The sequence below is a fragment of the Dendrobates tinctorius genome, unplaced genomic scaffold (genome assembly GCF_039654945.1).
Source record: "Dendrobates tinctorius isolate UK_male_01 unplaced genomic scaffold, ASM3965494v1 ptg000016l, whole genome shotgun sequence".
Taxonomy (NCBI): domain Eukaryota; kingdom Metazoa; phylum Chordata; class Amphibia; order Anura; family Dendrobatidae; genus Dendrobates; species Dendrobates tinctorius.
The window spans coordinates 12,694,591-12,707,355 of NW_027361684.1; the positions used below are offsets into that span (position 1 = coordinate 12,694,591).

General features: G+C 45.1%; 1 protein-coding gene across 4 annotated transcripts in view; it reads left to right on the forward strand.

The window, feature by feature from the left end:
• The first annotated feature begins 427 nt into the window (after positions 1-427).
• The window catches only part of MYO18A (myosin XVIIIA), a 410,894-nt gene continuing 398,556 nt past the window's right edge, over positions 428-12,765 (forward strand). For all 4 annotated transcript variants that reach the window (XM_073565477.1, XM_073565478.1, XM_073565479.1 and 1 more), the window contains exon 1: positions 428-560. The gene's annotated coding sequence lies outside the window, so the exon portion shown is untranslated. The remainder of the gene's footprint in view (positions 561-12,765) is intronic.

Genomic DNA, 12,765 nt, shown 5'->3' on the forward strand with positions numbered 1-12,765 from the left:
CTTTATTTTTTTAGGAGGAGGTGGTAGGGAATCACTACTAAGGGAGCAGTAAGGGGGCATGAATACTGGCACTCATAACATTGCATCCTTTTAAGGGGGCCTCATAGGAGAGCCGCACTGGGGACACCAGACATTGCGACCCAAGAGGGGGACATTTTCAATTCTAAATCCGGTGGAATGGTGCAGTATGATGAGCTACGGGACTGCAAAGGGCCCAGCTAGTGTTCCGGCACCCGAAACTCTTCTGTGTCCAATATTTCATCTGTAAAATGTGTATATGCCAAAAACAGTTGTCAATTTAATTTTTAGATTTTTTTTGGCTTTTTTTTGTCATTACAGGTTCCTGTGGCTCACACACAGCACTCAGCTATTCCCACATTCCAGCATCTTCCTGCTGGGACAGGAAGAGTTAACACAATCCGGATTGGTCATGTGACACAATGACATCCACGGGGAGGCGGGGCTACAGTCCTCCATTATTTCTATCCAGCAAAAGAGAAAATCCATAGAGGGAGGATCGGGCAGAGCTGTGGATGCCGGACGGTGCGCGCTCCCCGGCGGTATGTACGCTACGGCTGATCGGCAGCTGGGGCGGAGGGGGGCGCGGCGGGGCTGCCCCGGGATCTGCACCGATCAGCTCAGTGATGCTGCACAGCGCTGTGCACACATGTCCTGCGCTGCAGGCTGGAGCAGTGCGGTGCTGCCGGCCCACTCTCACCGCTGCGTTACCTGAGCTGTCACCGATCCTCCGCCCTGACCCCGGTGTCAGGAGCAATGGTGATATATGGGCAGCGTTATACCGGAGCTGGCCCTAATAAAGGAAGCAGCACTAGATATAAGAATATATATAGGTACATCTTATTACTACAAAGAACACAACAGAGAAGTGTGTGCGAGCCTTAGATTACTGACTCCAGTCCTTCCAGATAGATGTCACTTCTCCAGACAGCTTTCAGTGATGTAATAGTGGGTTCTTATCACTTGATGAAGAATCTGGTGTCATTAGGATGAACCCTCCTGAGCCGGTTATATGAGCACATAGCTGGGATCTGATGGCTTATTCCAAAGAATCTATGTATTTAATATGTAAATGAGCTGTTAAGATCCCTGGGTGGGACCTAGCTCTCCCACAGGATATAGGTCGCTCTCCCTGAGGATTGCAGTATTATTCTATTCAGCCTTCCATCACCTACATGCCCACATAGACGGGGCTGGTCCTACTGACTGATGCACTTTAAAAACTCCCTTTTATTACATATGTATCTCATCTTTCACATGCAGTGCAGCTCCTAGATCCCGATGCACAATCTCCACGTTTCCCCCAACAATTATTGGTATAATCATATCATATGGAGCCGTCTGGAACCCCTGCACCCGTTATTGACTGGTCACATGCTATCTATATATGTACATTGGGGGACGTTTGCTACGGCTGCTAGTAGTGATGTATGTGCTAAATCCTGCAACATGGCCGTTTCCATTTAAAGGGGTTGTCCACTCTTTATATATTGATGATGAGCCTTCGTTAGTCGTTTTCTTTATTCGGGCTGATCTGCGGTGCCCGGCGCTGATGGCCGGAAGTGATAACTTCTGCTTACATCCCGCCGATGTCCCAGCTGGCAACAGTGGCTGGTGTCAGACCCCCATAGATTGATATTCATGACCCATCCTAGTGAGAAGTCATCAGTAGAGGACAGTCCCTTTAAGGCCGTATTTACTCGTGTCAGGGTTTTAGTACGGATTCTGCACTTCAAATCCAAGAACACTTGCTTTCCCTAGGTATGAATGGCGTTCCACAGAAAAAAATCCCGGTGGCTACATATCTCCGAATACTTTATGGCAAACCAGTGGATTATCCCAGTTAAATGACGGCGGGGCTCATTCACGCTGAGCACTGCATTGGGGTTTGCGTTTAAATCCCCAAAAAGCAGAATTCAGATGAAAGCCCCAGTGGAACCATTTGCTGTAATCCGGCATCCATTCCAGTGGGGTCTGACTTTTTAGGTGGTCACAATAGCATGGCTCACCACTTGAGAATGTGCGTAATGTTCTAAAATTTAAAAACGGTGAAAAATACTTAAAATGACTATAAACACACAAAACCTCGTGTAAATCCATTCTGTATCTAAGCTTTGAGAACCAGGGACCGTGTTGTCCTCGTCATTTGTGGCCCGTGAGGACTGCGGTACATGAATTCTGTGTGTCGGTGCTAGAACAGCATGGCGGAGCGGCCGAGCTGCGGTAATCCGGTAATGTAGTAATGCTAAGCGAGCGATTAGATGGTGTAATGATCTTACCTGATGGACGTGGTGACGGAGCTGATGGATCTCTTTCTGCTGTGACTTGTTCTCCGTCAGAAGATTTCTATGCTAATTTCTCGTGTTTTCCAGATGTTTAGAATTTTTTCCCAGTCAGTAGCTTGATGTAATTCTTGGCTTGTTCCGTCAGTAACCATGGTAGTATACCTAATAAATATACCATCCTTTACCCCTTACAGCGCTAATCCCAACCATACCCTGTTCTTTGAATTGCAACCTCCCCATTCATTTGTTTTAGAGAGAGATTAAAGGGGGCTATTTTGGGTCAAAAACCTTCCAATCAAACACTCATATTTATGCCACTAATATTTATATATAATTTTTTTTTGTGGTTGGAAATTAATCTAAATGGATTGGCCATGTGGCCTAAATAGAAAAAGAAGGATTCAAAGTGACCATACATGTCTTTTCAATGGGGAGAGTGATGTAAGGCGCCACCAGATGTCTCTGGCAGTGACTGCTTATCTCCAGAGCATATGCCATGAACGTGGACAGATGTAGGTGCCACTTCTGGGACTTGTCCATATATCCAGAATGGGGTCCTCCTATCTCCTATTGGCACTGGTGCCACATCTGCGGAATAGGTGGCCACAGTGCAGCTTTCTTCATTCACTTCTATTGGAGCTTCCAAAAACAGCAGAACCCCCTCTCCAGTCACAGAGCTCAGAACGAGGAAACGTTGCGGCTCCTGTTTTGGTGATAGGTGTTTGTCCTAATGAGAATGTGCCATAAATATGTGAATGACTGTGATGAGACAACCCCTATAAAGGAGTTTTCCACTTTTAGAAAAGTGGACCACCAAACCGACTAGGTAGTAAAAACAGAAATGTAGTACTCGCCCTCCCATGGTTTAGCACCAGCTCTATGCTGCTGCTTCACGGTCTGTACTTTGGGTGTGATGTCACCACTATAGCGCTCCTTACCGCTGCAGCCAATCCCTGAGCTTGGTAGCTCTGCTGTCAGAGCCTCTGAGCCCAGAGATTGGTGCATGATCTAGTTGTGTTGACACCAGAGCATCGTCAGAGAGCAAGAAATCTGCAAAACTCGCAGTAGATTTCCCCCCTTTAATGTATATTCGTGCCTCAGCAGCAATCTCCGCATGTAACACCTGTATATTTTGCTGTGGAATTGCCACAGATCCGGGTAAAGACCTGAGGCGGAAATATTGCCCAATGCCTGGATTTACCATGAAGTTTACATCTTGTTCCATTTTTGTACATTTTTCAGATACCAATGTTTTTGTCTACACTAGAATCGAACCTGTTGGACAACTGACTCTTGTCACTGCCGGCTTCTAATATGAGATTCCTCGCTTGTACAGGATAAAAGGTCGTGTGAACAGGGCTGATCCTGTGTAGTCAGGAGAGTAGAGGGTGGAGGATACAAGCGCCTGCTTCATTAGAGGCAATGCGGTTTTCATTTTAGAGGGCCATTGTGGCGGTTTCTTTATGGTCATGAGCAACTCGATGACTTTTAATATATTTTATAACCCAAATTGTTTCCACTAGACCAAGGTGGCGTTAAATGACCTCCGATCGGCCACATGTACACCGATCAATGGTAATTTAATAGCCTGTCTAGACAGGCCGACCGAATTATTGGTAATCCTAACCCTCTGTGTGCATAGGCTGTTGTTTCTTCTTGGCAGCACATCTCCTCTTTACACAGGACAATGTGCTGCCGAGAGTAATGGAAGGGAACCTGTAACGTTGTATGCTTTCTCTATGGCAGACTCTCCTGGCAGTGGCTTATCTTGGCATTGAAACGCTGCAGAGTTTCAGAAAAAGACATACTTTAAAATCCGCCAGGGACTGAGCCATCCTGGAGTGGAGGCTAGTCAGAAAGACGGGTTTCTGGTGGCTTCTTCCCTCCCGCTTTCTTGGGTAACAGGCCTCTCTCCCCATATGCACACTTGGGGAACGACCTATCGATCCAGGGCAGTGAGCAGGGAAAAGCCGACGGGGACCTGACTGTCTCCAGCGTGGCTCTGTCCCCAGCAGCTTTTTATGTATGTTATTTTTAATTTTTTTTTTGTGTGTGTGTCTGGATTTATTTCTACGGTACTCAAAAAATCCATGAGTGTGGTGTTAAATCTACACCAAAAATACATAAAGGCAAAACAAAAAAAAAACGCATATAAAAAGCAAACGCCCAATAAATAGAGCTGATTGCTTGTGTGAATTTGTTGCAAACACATCCAAAAAAACCCAGCCTTTTGGCACATGGTAGATGGCCTAACAAAGTAAAGTTTTGAAATGTCCAGCAAGATGTCACATTTGAAAAACAAATGAGAATACAGCAGCCTCTGTAAGCACTAAGATGTCTGCAAACATTGAATATATGAAATTCGAACTGCATTACTGCTGTATAGAATATCGTTATAAAGATGAAAGTACCTGGCTCATAAATTGGCCAATTCATGAGAGCACATCAACCACAGCAAGGTGACCTTTCTTTAACATGACCATAAACCTAATAATAAATATGCCTATCCTGGACTATACACCTATGGCGGTCACCTTGCAGTGGTTGATGGGCACACGTTTACTGGCCAATATTTGGGCTATGTACGTTCGAAGTACCGTATATTCTATATAGCAGTAATGCAGGTAAAATTTCATATACTTAGTGTTTGCTGACATCTTGGTGCTTAGAGGATGCTGTATTCTTTTGTTTGTATATTATGCAGTCTTAGGCTGGTTTCACATTAGCGTTTTTTTGCGCATCGTGCGTGTCCATGCGCATGCGTCATGTGTACCCATGTTTAACATGGCGTGCGCATGGTCTTGCGTTTGTACGCGTTCGTATGCGTCTTTGTGCGCATGTGTTTTCTTCAAGTTGTGCGCCTAGGCGCGCCAGACGCAACCTGTTGCATTTTTGGGTCCGCTGAAAGGCGTTAAAAAACCCGCATGCACACGGAATGCAACAAAATAACGCATTACAGTCTATGGGAACGCAGGCATGCGCATGGACATATGTTCGTCTGTGTTTTTGGCGTAAAAATGTGCAGACACTGGTTTTAACCTCTAGAGAACGAATGCGCATAAACGCATGCAAAAACGCATGATGTGTTTTTTGCATGTGTTTCTATTGTGCACGATGCGCTGCACAAAAAAAACCCCGCTAATGTGAAATTAGCTGATCCCAGACTGCGCACGCTAAGGCTACTTTCACACATCAGGTTTTCGGCGTCAGGCGCGATCCGGCGTCGTGTCGGAATGCCGGATCCGGCAAATGTTTTGTAAAACCTGATGTGCCGGATCCGGTTTTCTGCCGGATCCGTCTTGTTCTTGACAGACAAAACCGGATCTGTCTCATCCGGTTCATCCGTTTTTCTATCCGTTTTTCGACGGATTACGCCGGATCCGGTTTTTAAAATTGACCCTTGTGGCCTTCCGAACGGGATTGGCTACTGGAAAACTATATATAGCATGTTCCTACAGCCCTTCTTTGACAGGTTGTAGAGAAGAAAGTGCAGGTTGGAGAGAAGAGCAAGTTACTGGCGAAGATGGATGTTGTCATTGGAAATATTACCACTAGAAGTTCTGTGACGGTTTCAGTAATGAGGGACAATTTTGCACTATACTTTATGTCACCTCAAGGCAGAGTACACTGGCAGGATGACAGAGTGTGAAAGATTTGTGCCCTAACCAAACTTGTGTACCTTCTGGACCAACAGTATATACCTTTGCCAACCAAAGTTGGCTATCTTGTCATGGTCTTAATATTTTTACCTTTAGGCCACAGGTGTGTACCTGGTTGTGTTTTATGCAAAGTATTTCACCTTTTAACAAAAGTTGTGTACATTGTTAGGAAATCACCAACAATAAACACAACTTTTTAGGTGAAATACTTTGCTTCAAACACAACCAGGAACACAACTGTGGCAAAAAGCTAAAATTTACCCACAGTTATATACCTGGTTTTGAATACCTTTTTACCTTTGAAATACCCTGTATTTAACCTTTTTTTTTAAACATAGTTCGCCGCAGAAAGAAATGACAGACAACCATTGTGAAACGATAATTTAACTTTTATTTAAAAATTTTTTTTTTTTTTTTGTAAAATGTTTTTAAAGTGCAAAAAACTTTTTTAATAAAGGTTTTAAACCCAATGGGCATTTTTATTAAAAAACACACGTTACAAATCTGTGTACTGTAGGGTGGAAATACTGCTGGAGGGGCTGCGGGACACCTCGACACTGGGTGTGTGGAGAGAGGACTGGGATCGTGGTGGGGAAGGAACAGTTAGAGGTGAAGGTGTGGAAAAAGCTACAGAATGGGTGGACATGTGGGAGGCAGAAGAGGTGGTGGGCGGTGGAGTGGAGGGTTGGGCAGGGACTGTAGGAGCAGATGATGTTGATGGAAAGTTGTGTGGGGAAGGAGTTTGGTACGGGGAAGGAGTTTGGTACGGGGCAGGAGTTTGGTACGGGGCAGGTTGCTGGAAGTGGGGAGATGTCTGGTACTGGGGAGGTTGCTGGTATGTAATAGGAGGGGGAGGATGGAAAGTGGCTGGAGGGGGTGCAGATGTAATAGGAGGGGGAGGATGGAAAGTGGCTGGAGGGGGTGCAGGTGGAGGAACTACAGTGGTGGGAGGTGGAGGTTGGGAGGTAACCTGCTGTAGAGCACCGTGGCACGAATGCATTACATGCATCTGCTGGGTAGGAGATAGTGTTGCCATGCGCTCCACAACAGACCTGAAAAAGGTGTGGTTTGGCGAAGATCTTGCTTCTGAATGCATGGTTTGCAGAAGTGTCTTCACCTCCAGAATGCTGGAGTTGATCTGCTGAAAGCCTGCGGAGATTTGCTCTGACAAGACTTTTAGACAGTTCTGGAAAGATGCATTCAGATGCAAGAACTCTGGCGCATAACTCTTTTCCTGACCCCTCTGCCGCTGTCGCCCAGTACCCGCAGGTGTACTAGAGGTGGCAGGGGCAGAAGGGTGGGGTAAAGGGAAAGCGATCTCCTCACCAGCAGCTTCATGTAATGTAGGCGGCCACGATGCTCCTGTGCTGGTGGATGGGACAGAGGGGTCGAATGTGTGGGAAGGCTGGGAAGGTGCAGATGTACCGGGGCGGTCGAAGTGTCCCTCGGTGCCGGTCTCCTCAGGGATCGCCTCAGAAGGGTCCAATCGTGCAGGCTCCCGAGTGCTGCTCACCGTGCTGTGGAATAAAGAGAAAAAAAAACAATTAAAATACTGACATGGTATGGCCCTGGCTGAAAAAAAAAAAGTTACATCTAACATTTTTTTTCACATGTGGTGTGTAATATTTACCTTCTAGTGACCATTGTTTCCCGGAGGAACGACAGGGCTTCTGCGTACTTGTACTTGCTCCTGCGTCCTCCAGATCCACTCGGGGCCCGCATCTCTTTATTGAACTCCTTCTTGAAACGATCCCTCACAGACCGCCACCGATTCACAATTCTGTTCCCTGAAACGAGAAAGGAGTGGTTAGTATACAACATCAGTGTTTCACAAACTCCAGTCCTCATGGTCCCCAGGGGTCATGTTTTCAGGATTTCCATAGTAAATAGAAATCCTGAACACATGATCCGTGGGGACCACGAGGACTGGAGTTCGGGAAACACTGGTTTACATCAAGCAACCGGTACTGTATATACTTACGCTCTTTAATCTGGGCCCGAACATCGAGGTCCTCCCAGCGGCCCACAAGGAGCGAACAGATTTCCTCCCAGAGTCGTCGGGTAACGATCAGGTCAGCGTGGCGGCGGTCAGCCATATTCCAGAGCGGCTCCCTTTCTCTGACGAGATCGATGAGGTGGTCCACATCGAGTCCTCCATCCTCACCGTCAGAGTCGGGAGCACGCTGTGAAGGCTGTTAAAGAAAAAGACAAAAATAACATAATTAGCCTCCACAAAAGAAATGAAATAAAAAGTGCAAAAAAACAAAGCAAAAATATTTATACTTACACGCTGGTGACCGCCGCGTTGCTGTCGCCGACGACCCTGGGAGGCACTGCGAGGACCTCTTGGCCGAGCACCAGATTGGGAAGACTAGAGAAGAAAACAAAAATTGTTATGTCTTTGGATGTAGGCATTTGTTTGCTGTGTGTGGTCTGCAGAACATTGTTTTCTATGTAGTGTGATGTTGTGTTTCTGCGTTTGATGCAAAAAAACTTACCAATTGTGAGCCCACTCCAGGTGTCTGTCCACCCCTTCCTTCTTCTTCTGGGAGCTCCTCTTCATCTTGTGATTCCTGTTTTGAAATAAAAGTCAATGAATAGACATATATTACAGAGATGATGGATTTTGGAAATAAAAACTTACCGTCAAACGCTGACGATGCGAGGGAGGGCTCCCAGAAGAAGATGTGCTGTCCTGTTGATGGCCAGACTCCATGGCTGTGGGTATTGCTGCTGCTGTTGCTGCTGCCAGTGATGCCATTTCTGCTGCTGCTGCTGCTGCTGCTGCATCTATTGGGCGGCTGTTGAATAAAGAGAAACAAAGGGCCAATGAATATCTTGATATTCCATGGCCCTAGTTTGGAGGAATGGGGGATTTGATAATTACCGTCTCTCATCTGCTGCTGGCCTCCCCTCCTCAGCATGTTCCATTTGCTGCTCCATTTGGGGTGGTGGTGGTGCTGATGGTGCTGCAGTGATCTCCTGCCTTCTCCTGCTGCGCTTGGGTGGCATGTTGGGTGTGGCTGTGGGTCCCACTGTCTTGCTTTTATATATGTCTTGTGGGCAGAGCTACTGAGCATGCTCAGACCAAAAAAACCGGATCCGGCTTTCGCCGGATCAGGCGCATTGCGGCGCTCATAGGCTTTCATTGTGTGAAAAAGCCGGACGCGCCGGATCTGGCGGGTCCGGCTTTTTCGCCGGAGACAAAAAACGTTACAGTAGCCGTTTTTTCCAGACGCCGGATCGCGACACATTGCTGGATCCGGCGAAAACCGGATGAAACGCATGGCCATCCGGCGCAAATGCAAGTCAATGGGGAGGAAACCGGATCCGGCATTGCATTTCGCCGGATCCGGTTTCTGTCAAAAGTGCCGGATCACGCCTGACTGCGAAAACCTGATGTGTGAAAGAGGCCTTAGTTTCTCAAAGATTTCTATGGCCTTTTTCACTTTAATGTACCCACTGAAGTCTACGAGAAGCCAAACTGCTCCTGCAGAAGAGCACGCTGCGGCCAAGAACAGCAGATTGGCATATATTCGTATGAATAGGCATAGTTTAAGATAAAGGAGAACCCCTGTAATAAATCTACCACAATATTCTTGGAGCGTCCGCGTGTGGCAGCTCTGTAGTGATGAGTTCTACTAGGAAAAAGTAATCCGCCATGGTGAGAAGTCTGTCAGGTCGTGGTGATGACACATGTTTCTATGATTCCATGAGGATGTTGCAGGGCTGTGTCATGCGATGACTCGGTCTGTCTTCTTTCCCCATGATTTAGTAGGATGGCGTGCTGTCACTCCGCTTGTTGCTGCTTGTCTCGGTGGCTCTACCCCATCCTTTTTCTGTTTTGTATGTCGGCACTTGCACATCAAGTGCTTCCTGAGATTGAAGCAAACTCTTCTACAAGTTGTTGGAGGTGTGGGAATGTCGCCGTAGACTTGAGATCATTCTCTTTTGTCAGCGAAATTAGCGAGTGGTGAAACTTTAACCTGGTTCACAGTGTTCTGCAGTCAGAGCTATAAACGAACTGTAAATGACCGACGTTAGAATGACTGGGAATCCCATCTTGGATTATGTCTTGCTGCCATGTACGTCACTGCTGCTCCTATATGCACGTTTATGTAGATGCCCTTATGTGCTAGATACAGTGGGTACGGAAAGTAATCAGACCCCTTTAAATTTTTCACTGTTTTATTGCAGCCATTTGGTAAATTCAAAAAAGTTCATTTTTTTCTCATTAATGTACACTCTCCACCCCATCTTGACTGAAAAAAAAAAAAAAACAAATGTAGAAATTTTTGCCAATTTATTTAAAAAAGAAATACTGAAATATCACATGGTCATAAGTATTCAGCCCCTTTGCTCAGTATTGAGTAGTAGCACCCTTTTACGCTAGTACAACCATGAGTCTTCTTGGGAAAGTTTTTCACACCTGGATTTGGGGATCCTCTGCCATTCTTCCTTGCAGATCCTCTCCAGTTCCGTCAGGTTGGATGGTGAACGATGGTGGACAGCCATTTTCAGATCTCCCCAGAGATGCTCAACTGGTCTTAGGTCAGGGCACTGGCTGGGCCATTCGAGAATGGTCAAGAGTTGTTCTGAAACCACTCCTTTGTTATTTTAGCTGTGTGCTTAGGGTCATTGTCTTGTTGGAAGGTGAACCTTCGGCCAAGGCTGAGGTCCAGAGCACTCTGGAAGAGGTTTTCTTCCAGGATATCTCTGTACTTGGCCGCATTCATGTTTCCTTCAATTGCAATCAGTCGTCCTGTCCCTGCAGCTGAAAAACATCCCCAGAGCATGATGCTGCCACCACCATGTTTCACTGCTGGGATTCTATTGGGCAGGTGATGAGCAGTGCCTGGTTTTCTCCACACATACCACTTAGAATTATCACCAAAAAGTTCTATCTTCTTCTCATCAGACAAGAGAATCTTATTTCTCATAGTCTGGGAGTCTTTCATGTGTGTTGTTTTTTTTTTTTTTTTTTTTTGTAAACTCTATGTGGGCTTTTATATGTCTGGCACTGAGGAGAGGCTTCCGTCCGGTCACTCTGCCATAAAGGCCCGACTGGTGGAGGGCTGCAGTGATAGTTGACTTTGTGGAACTTTCTCCCATCTCTCTACTGCATCTGTGGAGCTCAGCCACAGTGATGTTGGGGTTCTTCTTTACCTCTCTCACCAACACTCTTCTCCCACGATTGCTGAGTTTGGTTGGGCGGCCAGGTCTAGGAAGACTTCTGGTGGTCCCACACTTCTTCCATTTAAGGCTATGTACCCACGTATGCAGAAAATTCCTGACTAAAAACCGGACTCCTTCCCAGGAAACGCGAGTTTTTTGCGCTTTTTTTTTTTTTTTTTTTTTTTTTCCGGCGCATCCCCAGTCTCATAGAATATAGTTAGAAATGCGGATTTTTCCACGAAATTAATGAGCATGCTGCGTTTTTTTTTACAGCGATGCGTTTTTTCATGGAAAAAAATGCATCGATATGCACAAAAAGTGTGGAATGGGATGCTTCTTGTAAGCATTTTTTAAGCGTTTTTGCCGGTAAAAATGCTTACGTGTGCAGGTGATATCCTTAGTATACTGACAGAGACTTATCTCCTAGGGGAGCATCGGTCTGTCATGTCAAAATTAAAATATGCAACATACTGCACTAAAACCAAAATAATGAGCACACGCTAATGCAGATTCTAAAGTGATTAATGTTTCCATACATCATAAGCTTTCTGGACATTGGGGACCTTGGATCATTGGTATTTGCACTAATACGCCCATTCTTTCTTATTTTTGTTCTATGGTGATTGGGGTTAATTAGTAGTTACACTGCTCAGTCTCATGTGACAGAGGCCCCGAATGATCCTGAGACGGCGCTCTGTCTAGATGAAGCAGCAGTGCATGTGCACCACCCTTGTGTCTAGCTCTGTCTGGATCAGTTGGGGGTCTCTGTGTTGGGACCACCAGCAATTAGTAACTTATCACCTATTCCATGGTAATTTTATACATCTCTCCTCCATACAAAAATTGTCAAGTTCCAAGTTGTGTATACTATCTAGTTCTAACACTAAGCAATAATGAACACAAATATCTGTTGTCAGGGTTGTTCTGCTTTATGACCCACATACCAGATATGATGTATGTCACATGTGCAGATCCCGGTGAACTCTGAGCTGCCATTATAAGACTAAGTACGGTAATCGTGGCCGTTCAGTCTGATGATTCTTATTTCTGAATACCGCATTGTGTCTTTACCATAATACCACGCTATTCTAATAAAAGTCCAATAGCTGGGTAGGACTTTTTTTTTTTTCTTTCCTGGGAAATCTGTTGCCTCGTCAGATGTCTTTCTTATAATAATTATAGCCTGGTATAAACAGATTCATTTTGGCCATTGACACCAATGACTGATTGTCAGCTGCAAATGTCTAAAGTTACAAAATAAGATATTGATTGTGTGGTTGGCAGCGTGGACTAACATGACCCCCGGACTACTTCTGACTGAGGACATCATAGCTGCGTACAGAGACTTTTTTGTTCAGAAATTTGACCTATTGTTCAAATCCACTTTTTTTTCTTTAAATAATTTCCAAACTTTAAAAAAAAAAAAAAATGGTATTCTTTACGTGTCAAAAAAAATAAATAAAAAATAAAATATATATATATATATATATATATATATATATATATATATATATATATATATACTACTCTTACGATCTTCACACCAGCCACTTGGGCTTGTTTAGACTAATGCTTCCTATTATTTTTTATTTATTTTTTTTCAGGAAACACATGTACATTAGCCACAA